General features: G+C 37.3%; 1 protein-coding gene and 1 long non-coding RNA gene across 6 annotated transcripts in view; one reads left to right on the forward strand and one right to left on the reverse strand.

Annotated features, from left to right (window-relative positions):
• TOX3 (TOX high mobility group box family member 3) overlaps positions 1–14,572 on the forward strand; it is a 244,161-nt gene that overhangs the window by 53,654 nt on the left and 175,935 nt on the right. For 2 of the 4 annotated variants that reach the window (XM_064386349.1, XM_064386348.1), the window contains 2 exons: positions 11,615–11,716; positions 13,155–13,247. The exons of 1 other annotated variant lie outside the window; for it this stretch is intronic. The gene's annotated coding sequence lies outside the window, so the exon portion shown is untranslated. Of the gene's footprint in view, positions 1–3,923; positions 4,003–4,278; positions 4,330–11,614; positions 11,717–13,154; positions 13,248–14,572 lie in introns of all 4 variants that reach the window. One more of the 4 variants, XM_064386347.1, reaches the window with a different exon arrangement.
• LOC135279191 (uncharacterized) overlaps positions 1,428–14,572 on the reverse strand; it is an 84,690-nt gene continuing 71,545 nt past the window's right edge. For both annotated transcript variants that reach the window (XR_010346489.1, XR_010346490.1), the window contains one exon: positions 1,428–3,730. This is a non-coding gene — a long non-coding RNA (uncharacterized LOC135279191). The remainder of the gene's footprint in view (positions 3,731–14,572) is intronic.

The raw sequence follows: 14,572 nt of genomic DNA on the forward strand, positions 1-14,572 counted from the left end.
ACGCAGTGCAGCCTCAGCATTTGTGTGGTGGGACTGGGTGACAGCTCTGAAGTTATGTGCAAGTGACTGTGGAATGCTGAGGTCAAGCTTCTCCTTCCCCACTTCCCAAAGAGAGAGTGGAGGTTTTGAGAACTGAAACTTTGAAGTTTCAGTTTCAGAGGAAAGGCAGGAAAAAAGCCACCCTCATGAGGTGAACAGGTTCTAGGGGTTGGGAAGAGGAATGTGGCTGTGACAAGTGTAGTGTGTGGATGTATGTGGTTTTTTTTTAATATACAGAAAACAGTAAATAGTAGCATCATAGAATGGATTGATTTGGAAGGATCTTGAACATCACCTTGTTCCAAACCCCTGCCATTACAGGGACACCCTCCTGTACACCAGCTTGCTCACAGCCCTTTCCAGCCTGGCCTTTGAGCAGGGATGGGGGCAGCCACAGCTTCTCTGGGCAACCTGTGTCAGTGCCTTACCAACCTCAGAGCAAACAATTTTTTCCTAATATCAAATATAAACATACTCTCAATTTAAAGCCATTCCTCTTTGTCCTGCCACTACATGCTCTTGTAAATAGTCTTGCTCTATCTTTAGTATATGTTATATACATAGTATGTTTATGTGTGTGTGTGTATATATATATATTTATATATATAAAGTGGGAAGAGACTAAGGCAGTGGGATGTGCATGTCTGACTAGGTAGAAGCTGCCAGATCCTGCTGTTTGTGGGTGAGCTGCAAGTGTGGGATACCTGGCTGGAGGAGCTGCTGCTGCACCATGTCTGGCACCTGTGTTCCACCTGCCTGTCTTGGAGTTATGCTGGGACTCCCTTCAGAGCTGCATATTTGCAGATGTGGTGGGTTATATGCTGGCTAAGTAAATCTAGCTGTAAAACGGAAGGATTGTAGGTGTTTTACTTTGCTGCTTTCACAGCCACCACATTTTAATGCTTTGTTTCCTGTCTTGCAGGATCCTTAGGAAAGCATGTTCTCAAATGATGTGTCTGTACACGTGCTGATGCTTGGATCTCTGTTGGTCAGACAGGGATATAACTGTTGGTAGAATTCAAACTATTTGCCTTTGAGGGTGATCAAGTTTTCTGATAGAACTGAGAACAGCTAGCTACAGGATGGCAGGAGATGTCTACTTAGTCTTTATTCAAGTTGTAAACTGGACTGGTACATGCAAATTCAGAACCGTGCAACTTATGTGAATAAGATATTATTCATATGATAAAAGTATTCAAGTTTTAAAAATTAAATTTATTAGAACAGCAGCTCATATCAATACCATGTAAGTAGAATGAAATACGCTGGTACATAAAGAATTTTTTATATTTGTCAGTCACTTCAGGAAACTGAGAGGAGGCATCTCTGCTAGGTAGTACAATCACAGAGGAGTTGCACAGGACTTAGAAGCAACTTGATAATAATTTTGAGTAATTTCTGTGCTTAGCTGCCTTCCAGAAATGAAAAGCAAATCTGAATTTCTCAGTCTAAGCTCCAAGACCATAAAGCATGTTTGTTTACCATCTGCACCATCCTTCCAGCCCCTAGAGGCAAATGAAAAGACAGTAATAACAATGGAGCACTGGCTTGCTAAAAGCAGCATCAGCAGAGCTCTAAAGACAAAGCAGCATTTTTTTGTACAACAGATGAAGTGGAAGAAGCAGCTTGTCTTTCTCCCATAGGTTTGAACATGATTACATGATTGAAAATGGATGGAGATATTTCTCCCAAAGACATATCTATGACTATTTTACAGCAACAAAGATGGTGATTTCCCTGTGTCCTGAGGAGTTTCTCAAATCTTTCTCATCTTTACAGTCCAGATCAGAAATAAAGTGATCTTAAATTCTAGCATCATGACAGAATTTAAGATGTGACATTCATGGCTTTTTTGGTGTATGTTAAACTGAGTTTTAATACATATTGTCAGTCCTTGAGTCAGCAGAAAGAACTTTTAAATAATTTATTATTAGTTTGAAGAGCAAATTTTGTGAATTCAGGTGTTTTCTTTTGTATTCAGTGAGTCTGTGTTCACTGTAGTCACCCATTGAAACAAAAAGAAAGCAAATTATTTCCTATGTGACACTTAAATTCATAACGCTGAGCATGCAAACACAAACTGCTACTTTAGATTGATATTCATACACATAGTTCCTTCTTTCATCAGGTTTAACTATGTTATTTTAAGGTCCCAAATACTGTTCTGGACAGAAAAATATTTAAGCACTGTTATAATGGATATCATGGCTGGCTGAAAAGTGTGACTGTAGAACCTGTGAATTTTCTTCTTGAGGAAACCACTGTCTTATAGAAGAAATTACCTTCACAGATTTTAATACAGTTATGAGGATGCTAATCTGATTGACCTAGCTTTAGCTCTTGGATATCTGCTATAGAATAAATCCTGTGCTGTCCTTTACAGCTGGCAGGAGGTGAGGTTTGTACCAGGGGTGATAGAGACAAGATGCCACGAGCAGCTGAGGGGCCTTGGCTTGCATGGCCAACCCAACTTCAGTCTGGCTGCAAGAACCCCACAGGGAAAATGTCCTTTTGTGTTTACACCCTCCACAGAAAGTCCTCCATAGCTCTGGAATGAGCTCAAGGCGTGTCTTGGAGGATATGAGGGCTTTGTTAGCTGCCTGTAGACACAGGCACCTGTGTGGGGCAAATTCAGTCTTTGCATGACTGCATTGTCCCAGAAAGGATTGCCTTGTGGTGAGAATATCACATGAGGTGACTTCTGTGGCCTCAGTTAAGTTGTTGTACTAGTTTATTGGGAGGCAGTGGTCCTGATCAACTTCCCTTATTGACAATGACATCAGTATCTATTTAAGAACTTTATAATCCTTCTAATTTGGAGATCCCAGAATTAAAAATGTATAACAAAGCTCTTTTAGTGCTCATGTGTGCTGATAGTTCTGTATCTACTTATAGTGACTTCTTTGGTGTTGGAAGAAATTCTTGAATGTGCAGTTCTTTATTGTCTAATTCCCATTATATCTCTGTAACTCTAAAATAATAGCATTTTCCATGAATATTCTAATAGTGAACTCAGTCTATAACTGTAATGCAAATCATCTTGAGAGCCATTAGTCTGCTTATTAAGGATGGAACCTGAGTCAGGAAAACCTTGCTTCAGGACCAAGCAAGGGCAGCAGTGCTTTCAACTTTTTTTTTGATGTGGGGTGGGAGAGGGAAGGACTGTTCTCTTTAGTGATACCATGCAATGTTGTTTCTTTCTAAAGTGAAAGATAAAAAGCTTTGATTAGGCTGGAAACACCAATTTTGCTGATGTTAAAACCACCCAAAACAGCAGAGGGCCTGATGATAGATGCAGTCACCAGCTAGCAGGGGCCTGTGTGTGTGTTTAGTCTTTTGAATGCTGGAGGGTAAGGCAGAATTGAAAATGTCTTGAGATTCAGATTTTATACTCTATAAGCTGTTTCATGGCTGATCCAGTCTAGAACTCTCCATGCCAGCCTCTTTTTGGGAACAGTTTCTGGTATGTTTTCAGCTCTTCATAGAAGGTAATCAGGTCCATCAGCATGTGTCAAATGCACTATGTTCTTTTTAGCAGTTCCAGTGCAGAAATGTTGTTAGCCCCCAGACTGTTGGTTTATAAAACACTTGCAGGACTAGCAGAGGAGATGTTTCCATTTTGCTATGTCCATACAGGCTGGTTTCAGTCCCCCACTCTTCTTTTTTGAAAGTCCTACTGCTTCTTAGGCTTCTGAAAAAAAAAAAAAAAAAAAAAAAAGGGAAGTCTATTGGAAAACAGTTTTAGAGTACAAAACCATGTGTAAATGGCCAAATATGTCTGATTCCTTTGGGTGTGGTAGGATATGGAGCAGGGAGATGAAGACACATGCAAACAGCACAGTCTGTGCTCAGTTCTTGTGTGTGCAATATGTTCTTTCTTTCAGCAGCAAAAACCTACTGGAATTTGGAACAAGTGCCACGTGGTAGGAAGGTTCTGTGTAGTTGGATTGAGATCAGAAGCAGGCAAGTACTCATAGAATAGCAGGATCAATTATTGCATAAAAATAACCATAATAATTCCAGATTTAGCTAATAGCCTAATTTAAAAATATTGTTAAATTTAACCATAATATATATTTGTAAACATATGAAAAGTTACCGTTATCTTGGGGATGATGTTCATCAATGCAATGTGTGAACATATTTAGGCAGTATGGGTGTATTGCTGGTTAGGGTCTTCATTACTAGAAAGTTTAAAAAAATTTTTTTTTCTGTTTTTTTATTTTATGTTCTTTTCAGGAAATGTGTAAGATAATTGGAGTCTCCTGAAGTTTCCAATGAATAATCAAGGTATCAAATTAAAGTGAATAGCATCTACCCATAACAGCAGGTGCAAAATTGTCACTAATTATGAATTTGCTGGGTTCAGTAGTGACTATGCATGAATTATGTTGCATTCATTAAAAGAAAAATTCAGAGCCCAACTGGTGACAAGAGGGGGAAAAAAAAGTCATTAGACTGTTCCTCAATAGTGAATGAATATTACTGAGATTTACCAGTGAACAGAACTGCAGAAAGATTAAATACGTCTCTGCCCATGTGGCTGACTAATGCTTCTTCTAGAAAAACAGTTGTTTTTCTACTAGTTTAGAAAACATCAGCATATTCCAGCACAAACATTTTTTATTCTTTTTAGAGAAAGAAGATTTGCATGTAGGTGTTATCTTAAATGCATGAGAAATTGCTATCCATGTTTCCAGTAAGAGTAGGGAAAAGAATCTTGTTTCCAATACTCTTCTACTTTTTTCCTGCTTACCTACAGCAGAGGAGGGAATACCTTTGATATGTATCTTAAGTTATCTTTGTTTGGCTTTTAATCATTAAATGGGATTATTAAAAAGTAAATCTAGCATATGAAGTAACCATTATGTATTGATTGCATTTTGGGACTTAAAAATCACCTTTGTGAGCTCTGTATTAACAAAATGATAATTTATGAACCTGAAGAGCTGTCTCACACGATCTGGGAAAAAGTCCAGAAGTCCAGTGAAGGATTTTAGTAATTCTAGAACCTAACTATAATGGAGTAACCATTAAGAACCTTGGACTTCATTCCCTCTTCCCTCCCTTAATTAAAGTTTTTTGTTGTGACAGAAATGTTAATGTCTTAAACACAGAGCTCGAAATGAAGCTGTCATGTGGCAATGAAGAACTTTTCCATCCCCAGTCTTGTCCCTTCTGCTCTCATCAGCCCCTGCCCTCTGGAGGTCAGCACCTTAAATCTGGTCAGCTGCATTCTCCCAGGAGGTTCATCTGGGACATGGTTTTGGCATGCTGGGAGTCACCGCTTGGGAATAACCTTTTAGTGCACATCACCACCATCACTGGGACAACTCAAGTAGCAACTCAAGGCCTGGAGTCTTTCCTCCTTCCCACCGTCCCAGGCTGTCACTTAGTTTAAGAGACTCCCAGGTCTCTTAGTTTTAGAGCTTGTAAGTGCTTCCATAGTCTTCTATACATGTATTCAAGTGCTTAATGTTAAACACATATGAAATGTTTTGGATGCCTGGGCCTGGAGGCTGTGATGATCATCACTCGAGGGAATAAAATGCTTAAAAAGCAGAGAAAAATTAAATAAAACCTAATAGTGTTCCTAATATTTCCTTTTTGGTGTCTGCATTCAGCTTCAAGCAGATGATTTTTTTTTTCATTTATTAGTGATTACTTTTCAGTGAGCTATAATTTGAAAGCAATATGGCCTCTCAAGACCACAGTGGGCTTAGATTTCTGCTGCTGAGATCTGGTTACCACTTGCTCCAGTGATGTTTTCTGTGCCTATTAAAAGAGTAACTCCTTACTGCTTGTCAAAGTAGCTGAACACAATCTAGGGATACTGGGGGGATTTTAATTTTAATTTTTTGTATGTTTGCTAAGGAGTCTCGAAACCTTCTGAAATACTAGTTCATTTTCAAAAAAATAAAAAAAGCTATTTTGTAGGTGTCATTAAATCTACTAGAATAAGTTTACTTCTGCAGGGAAGATGAAACAGTAAAATGGGCCTATTTTCTCCTGCTGGTCTATTCCCTCATGTTCAGTAAATGTCTTGAATGAATTTATGTTCTCAACTAATTGCTTGCTTTTGCTTCAGATAAGAGCTAGTAAAATAGCTGCATGTAATTATGATATCTTCTTAATAAGCCTTCCATTTGTTTAAACTTTAAAAAGACAGCTGAAAATATACTGTATATTATCATATGAAAGAACTGTAGAAAGCACTTCTCTCTTCAAAATGCAGAGTGGACTTGTGTCAAAATTATTTCAAGTGAAGTGGAGGTTAAAAAAAAGGCTTTTGACCATGAGCACATTCAAAGATGATTTTGATTAATACAAACACATTTCAGCATTTGTACTTAAAAACAGTTTAAATTACCTCACAACCACAACCAATGTACTTTATTAGTTTTGTATTCACTTTCATTAACTCAGTGCTTACAACAGCATGAATTAATTTAGTCTAAATTGTTTGGCTTTTGTTTTTAGCTGGTGGCATAGACAGGACTTTTCACAGGAAGCTCAAAGGCACTTACTACAGCCCTAATTCAGTGTTTCTACTTTCCAAGCACTCCATCTGCCTGTAATTATACATCATGGGTATAAATCAGCCTTCCTTGTACTTCAGAATTAAATAATGAAAGTTGACAATGCTAACTGTGGGGAATGATAAGAAATGCTGTCAAAACTGAAAGTGTGTGCCTCAGTTTCATCCATGAAAAATGGCCTGCTTCACAAGACAAAAGCCCTGGACAAAAGACCATAGATTCTGTCCATTTCTCATGAAAAATAATGGCCAGAAATTTTTCAAAGATATGAAAAATGCTGGCACACTTGAAAAATATGTGGAGAAAACATCCCATGAATTTTAATTGAAATGCAAGAAAGAATAAAGTGCCTGTGAATGTTACAGCATTGAAAACAAGATATTTGCTACAAAGCATTATAACTTGAATACTTTAACAGTTCTCAGTCTGCAATCTCATTAGTTCTCCTACTTGCACATTTTCTGTGCTTTTGCAATACCTCCAAAGTTCTCATTTAGAAAACTTTTCCGTGAACTGATGCTACTTCTAGGAGACCTGAGCTCTGGTTCCAGTATTGGTTTTCAGTGGAATCCAAACTCCTGTTCTAGAATTTACTTAGCTGACTGTGTAAATGGATATGTGTTTTTGTAATTTTAAATGCAGCACACATACCTAGTTTGTCTTTTATTTATTCACTGAATAGCCCTTAAGATGATTCAAGTATAAACAATTATGAATATTTCTGTGTAGAACTCACCTGAAAACACTGATGGGAAAACAAATGCAAATCTCTACAAACCTACAAAATAAATGCACATAAAGCTACAGTGCATGAAAGGTGTGAATACAGATTTTTTAAATCAAGGGCACTCAAGTGTAGGCATGGCTGATGCTACTTTGTATGTCAAGTCATCAAAAGCTTAATATAAACTTAAAGTCAGTGGCAATTCTACTGCAATTTTGAAGTTGGTGGCTTCAACATTATTCAGCTGGGGAGGAGGGACAGTCTTTGGAAAGGTCTAGGTGCCAATATATTCAAATAGACACATTTTTTAACACTTTTAGCGCATTTCAAAAATATTTGAAAATATCTTGGGGAAACAGAAGAGGACATGATTGTGAATCTCACTGGGATTTTGAAGCCCCTGAGGGCATCTTTTTCCTTGTGTTCAGGTAGAGGATTTCATTGATTGTCACCTGCCAAAGTGTTTGGAAGTTAGAGTGCTTTTAAACAACATGGTTGTAGAGGTGGAAAAAGAGCCATTGACCTTGAGTTCAGGCTGAAATCTGTTTTCATGAGTTTGCATAACAATCTTATAGGTCTTGCTTGTAGTAACAATTAAAACCCAAACAGATTTCTCTACCAGCAAGTTTTTCTTTCCTTGTCAGTTTTGTATTTATACAAACACAGTGAATTGCTGCTTTGATGTGTGCATGGAACCAAGTCCCATATTATTGGGAATTAGTTTAAATTGTATGAAAATGATGCTTCTGTAAGCAATAGAGAGAGAAGCTAATACACTTATTTATGTTAAAACATGTATTTTGTTTCAGAGAAACAAACAGCTATTAAACACTAAATCCTACAATTCAGGGTGGGAGGTGGGGAATTAAGTAGGCTGTGGAATGCTGCTCTGACGTGCAGTGTTGTGAGTTTACATTATAGTGGCAGTATCCAATCAGTATTTTTAATTCTTTTAATTACTGAACTCTCTTGAGTACATAATGGTGTGGAATATACACATGTATCTGTAATAAACAACATGTATCTTGAAGAAATGGATTTAGTTTTGGCAACATCGTGATAGGGAGATCAAAGAGCTAGCTGGCATTAAAATGATTTAGATACATTTGTCATAGGCAGCTGTTATGCTAATCTCATTTATGCAGTTGTCAGCTGATAGGTTCTGATGAGCCAGCTTAGTGGGAAAATCATTAGTAGATCCCTATTGTGATAAATGTTATTTATTACTGTCAAATGGTATTAATGTTTGATTCAAAGATGGGAAATGGGCATCATCTACATGAAGTTCATCCATTCATGGTCAATGATGACAAAGGGAGCTGTTGAATTCTAGCCAAAGGAACTTCATTTCTGTAAGAAAAAAAGAATAATGGATTTAATTTGCATATGTTTTAAAAGGGTAATGAAGTAATATGATGTTTATCTTGGTTGAAGAGTGGTAATTTTTGCTGGCATGGATCCAGCAACATTTGAGTCATTGTGCAGCATTTGCTGTTCAGTTGTTGGTTGTGGAAGGGGCTTTTCAAAGCAGCAGGTGCATAAGGGGGGAGGAACTAAAATGGTTTATTCATTAGGCCAAAAAATGAGCAATCTCTGTCTTTCCCCTTACCCTCCAGAAATATATTTACAACCATCTTCCTTCATTTTACTTCTGCTATGTCAGTATTTCTTTTTCTCTTCCTGTCTGAGGCCTTGCTTCCTGAATTACTCCTAGATCCGTACAGATTTCTACTCCATCTTTGTTGTGGTTTGACTTTTTTCCACTTTATCTAAATAGTTAAATTCACAGAGATAGTATCATCCCATTCCAAAGTGTAAGGCACATAAAGTTAGGCAATTCTACTCCCAAAGGAGATGGGCACACGTGGCTGTAAAATTGAGTATGTCTTTATTTTTTCAAGAGGAAAATACCCCAATATTTTGGCTAATTAGTTGTGCAGCTGGTTTTTAAGTTGTTAAAAAGTGTTCCCTCTGCTTGTGAATTTGCATGGAGACATTCCTCTTTCTTTTATCTATTCTACTACAGCTGCAGTGCTGTAATCTATTTCTAACTGGTTTGAAGTTGAAGAAAACCCCAAAAAAAGACTCAACAGAAAACCCATATCATGTGCATAGGAAAAAAAAAAACAAAACCCAAAACTTAATTATGGTGAAATCAGTAATAAAGGGGCTAATTTTAACTACTATAAGAGAGTCATCAGAACATTAAAACAGTATTGCAGGCTATATTCTGCCACTAGTATTTTTAATATTAACAGACATTAAATTAGAGTACTCTGGAATCTTAAATTGTTTTTGTAGAGTAAATAATGAAATAACAATGGTAAACTAAAGAAGGACTGACATAAAAAGTTCTGTAGTTAACAAATTTCACAACTCTTACTGTGGAGTCTGTCCTGGCCCCTAATTATTAGCTTTTATAGTATGAGTAAGAAGACATTCTTGATGTTTGAGACAATTGTGGTCTATTCAAAGGCAGATAGATGCTAAATTCTCATTGATTTTACCATTAAATTAGTGCAGGACCGTCTAGAAATACCCAAATTTCTATAAAAACGGTTGTGTATTTTCAATTGCCAGTAGTGGTATTGGAATGTGGTTGCAGGTAGGTAGTATATGCAATTCTGCAAACTAGAATTAGTAAATTGCATCTTGCAAATGAGCTGGTAGCAATTAATGCTCTATTAAACATGTAGACAAAATACTACAGGGAGTTATATATGTCTTGAGTTGAAAAGCTTTGGACTGTGCTTTACTGGTGTATGTAGTCTGTATCAACAAAGCTTTTAGGACTTGTCAGGGATAGCTCTAAAGAGCCATCTACAGTATTAATTTTTGAGGTTATTAAAAAAAAGGATTGCCACTCAGATCTGTAAAGAAACTTTGTAGTACAGTGCTTCAAAGAAAGAGTAATTCTATCAATTTCTGCTGCTTAAAGGTTTTCTGACCAGCCTCAGCCCCATACATAAAACATCCTTTGAGGCTGTTCTAGTATCACACCTACCTGTCTGAGGCAGAAATCCTTTATGAAATGTGAGATCCAGTGTGAGAGATCCTGCATGCCCAGTGGGTTCCTGGGCTGCCAGGCAGGACTGAATGGGCTGGGTTTGTGCATTGTTTAGGTGCATGTAGCAGGAGATGTTTGCTCCACGTCCAGTCACCAAAGCACTCAGCTTTCAGTGGTGCAGACAGCTTCTGACTTAGACTATTGAAAAGGTGGAAGGTCTCTGCTCATGGCAGGGGTCAGAACTAGATGATTTTTGAGGTCTCTTCCAAGCCACATCCTTTTGTGATTCTATGAACTGCCTAAGTTTCAGACCTCACTTACCAAAAGTGAATCCTGACTTGCCCCAGCACTGCTGCCTCAGAGCCCATATTGCCTGTTCTTAGTACTGTATGAGAATCTGCTCCATCTTCACTGTGATTTTTAGACCAAAAAAAATGTTTCAATAAATATGTATAAGCTGTTTCTCCAAACAGCTGCATCTTTTGGAGGCTTGCTGCAGATAGCTTTCCAAGTTTTCGGAGTTTGGATTTGAGTCCATTTCCTTTCCTACCTCCCCCGTCATGTCTGCACTTTTAGATGAGTGGTTTCCTTGGTTACTTCTGGCAGAATTTACAGTTGATCCTTACCCACTATTAGGATGCTATTTAGTACAATACATGGAATGTAAGACCTTGGAACTTATCTGTTTCCTTATTAGTTCCTGGCACTTCACAGGGTTGGTTTTGTTTTTTTTTTTTTTTCTTTTTTATCTTTTTCTTTTTTTCTTTTTTCCCAAGCTGTGAACATCCTAGTTTGGGTTAAGATAGATTTAAAAATCTTGCTGTGGGAGAGCACATATATCTTTAGCTTACTTTGATAGTCCTCTGAGGCTGTTCTGTAAAGTAGATAGGTTTGTCTCAATCTGTCTTTATGTTGAGATGTGCTGGGCTTGCTCCATTTTTTGTGATAAGAGTTGCTTTGTAGGTCATAGGAGATAAACGTAGATCTTGTTGAGAGATTTGCTTGTCAAACTGTGTGATGTATTCCATGACTACTAACTTCTGGAGAGTGTGGGATTGTTATGACATGTATAATATACTGTAAGATTCATCCTGAAACCACTGAAATTCATCACTCACACTGGCATATTGAATCACCAGTTTATCAAGGATACTGAAAGTAGCTAAAATTGCTTCCAGCTTACAATTAGCTAGTTGAGTAGTTAACTCTGACATCAAGATTATCTCTGAAAATGGTGCAAAATATTCAGTAAATGGACAAGTTTCAGTGGGCTTTTGTTCTCTTTTCCCCTTTCTTATCTTTCAGGTGCTATCTACTTTCCTGTGGTGCCACTCCTACCATTGGGGTCAATACTGGAGTTTGGAGCTGTTTTTTTGGTCATGCATTACTATGGACCATATTTCTGGGGCAAGTAATTTTGCAGCTGGCACATTGTTCTTGTAAAATTTAGTGAATTCTGTGTAAAAACGGAATTTCTTTCAAGAGGTGGCAGTTTTGTAACTCATATGGAACAGATTTGTGCTACTGTAGAGGATTAAATGGTATCTTATGAAGTCATCCTTAATATGACAGAATACATTTTTACTCCCTAAAAAGAAAAAAACCTCAACAACCATTTAATTTACTTAAGAGTTTTCATATAAGTGATAAACCACTTTTTTGTAATTGTGTGCAATTTGTTGCAAAGACATGTGACATGGAACTTGTAGATGATTTAGGAAAAAGAAACAGCTTTGCCATCAGGGGTTTGACATTCAGAGAAGTCTCTTAAAGAAATGGAAGGAAAACAATCTGTAGGATCAGCCAGCAACAATATGAGGTCAGGTAAGGGGGTGCTACTGGGATTTATGTAGAAACGAATATGAGGCACTGGAGCAGTGAACTTCCCTGTCCTTCAGTCCAGAGCAAGTCTTGTGGTCTGAGAATGGTGAAGGAAAAAGTGTCTCTCAGCAGGCTGATGTTGCACCTAAAGGAGGGCAGCACCTAAAAGAGGGCAGCTTCTTTTGTCATCTTTCACTGTGGCTGCCAATCCCCTGGTCTGGCATGGGACAGAAAATGAGTTACTGAGCTGTTATTGCTTATGGACAGAGGAAAAACAAGAGAAGGAAGAGAAGTTTAAGGGAGCAACTTAAGGGCAGAGACTATCGTGTTTGTTTAAAGACACATATCAAGAAATATATAAAGGTAGCTTTGTCCATTTAGAAATGGATCAAATACTGAAAATTTTGAATTTGATATCACTGATGATGTGCATTTACAATATGTGATGACATCTACAGACGGGGTGCCAGGAAATGGCTTTTGCACTTAAGGATCTGTTGGAAGAGGATAAAAAGGTTTTTTGTTGTTTTTTAGGAACTGTAAGTAAACTATGAGAGAGACTAAAAATACTAAAATAACATCTGTGTTAGAACTGCAAAGGCTTTCAGGGCATATACTGATTTTTTTTTTTTTTGGAAATGTGCCTTTTTTTCTTTATTTGTCATCTCATGATGCATTTCAGAACAGCTTGTGTTAAGTCATCAGTTGTCATCTACTTTCTGATCAAAACCTGGTGAATTAGTTTTTGGCAGGCCTGGTCTATATCATTATCCTCTGCTGTATTCTCTTAGGCTCATTTGCCTGTAAACAAACATCTGTATAAAATTATTTTCAATCAGTAGTGATTCTTTCTCCCTGCTGTTACAGGAGGCAGCATTTTTCTAAGTTACATGAGGACAAATGCCCATAAACTTAAATGTTTAACCTCCAGCCCTTTTCACCTAATGAACTCATTTATGTCGATACAAAGTGAGTGGAAATCACTCTAAACTGTAAGGAATTCTTCTTTTAATTTCTGTTTTAGGTGCAAATATAGTAATGGCCACACTAAAGAGAAGAAATGCAAAGGAAGTGTATTCTGTAAAGGACCTCAACCATTGCACTAACAGGAGCCCAGGTCTGTCCTCCACCAATTGAAATGATTTTCTTACAAATCCATTAATGATACAAGGTATTAGCAAATAATTATGTTTATCACATACATACTATTTGTAAGTCTCGTTTGGAAATTGAAACTTGATATAGAAAAGACAACACTGGTAAGTGACTTTTTAATTAATACTAATTATGCAAGATATGTAACAGAATTGCAATATAAATGAGAATTAGTAGTAGCAAAATATTTCTTGTTCCATCTGAGTACAACTAAAGAGCTTATTTAGGGACTGTAATTATCCTCCAAAGTGAGCAATAGTATTTAGCAAGTTCAGCTTACCACTGCTGTACAATTCTAACATGGCAAGTATTTCTAGGCCTTCTATAAGGCCGTTGGCTTGTTTTTATTATATTTTGCTTTGGTTTTAGGGATTAAAATTATTTCTGTCCTTTTCCTGTAAAATGTGTTCTCTCTAAGCAGGCTTTGTATTCAAATACTCAGAATACCTTTGTGTTTCCCCAGTAACTGTGATTGGTCAATTGATTTGGGTTTTAAAAAGCTTCTGCATCTGTTGTAATGTGATGATAATCACGTGTCTGCACTCCCACATTCTCCTAAAATCCAAGGGCATATGCTTCATTTCATCTAGATTTTTGAGTATGTAAAATCCAGGTTTACATCCTAAGCTACTTATGATCTTACTAGGAAATGACAGAAGAACATATGACAGAAGTTAAAGAAATTGTGTAAACAGCTTTCTTACTTGCTAGGTGATAAAAATGGAGAACTGCCTGCTCTGATTGAGATCTCTGGTGACTCTCCTGGTTTTGAGGTACTTTGAGTGATCTGTTGCTGGCAGAGGTGATAGATCAAGTGCAGAGGAGTCTTCTTAATAAAGGGCTCCCCTGCAAATGTTTCCTACAATTATTCTGCTGGCCAACAAGACCAGGAGGGCCTGAAGGGCAGAGAGGCACCCTCTGAACTAACACCACTCCTTCTATCAAAATCTAATTTGACAATACATTAAAGTAACAACTCTTTCATTTTTTCTTTTTCTTTCCATCTTTCTTCAGCCTAAGGCAATGCTGCTGTTATGCTTTACAGACTGTGTTAGATCATGAGTGCCAGTTGTTTGGGTAATTAATGTGGATGACAGGAATGCCACTTGGATATTTGTAGATGGTTATCAAACCAAGTGAACTCATCTCTTCCAATTCACTTTATCTTGCTGCTTGTAGCTAGTAGTATTTAAAATATTTCTCTGCATCTTTTTTCTTCTTCTTTTTTTTTTTTTTTTGGTTGGGATTCCAATCTGTAGCAGTTAATAAAGAGTCACTTCAAGGAGA

This window comes from Passer domesticus, chromosome 12 (genome assembly GCF_036417665.1).
Source record: "Passer domesticus isolate bPasDom1 chromosome 12, bPasDom1.hap1, whole genome shotgun sequence".
Taxonomy (NCBI): Eukaryota; Metazoa; Chordata; class Aves; order Passeriformes; family Passeridae; genus Passer; species Passer domesticus.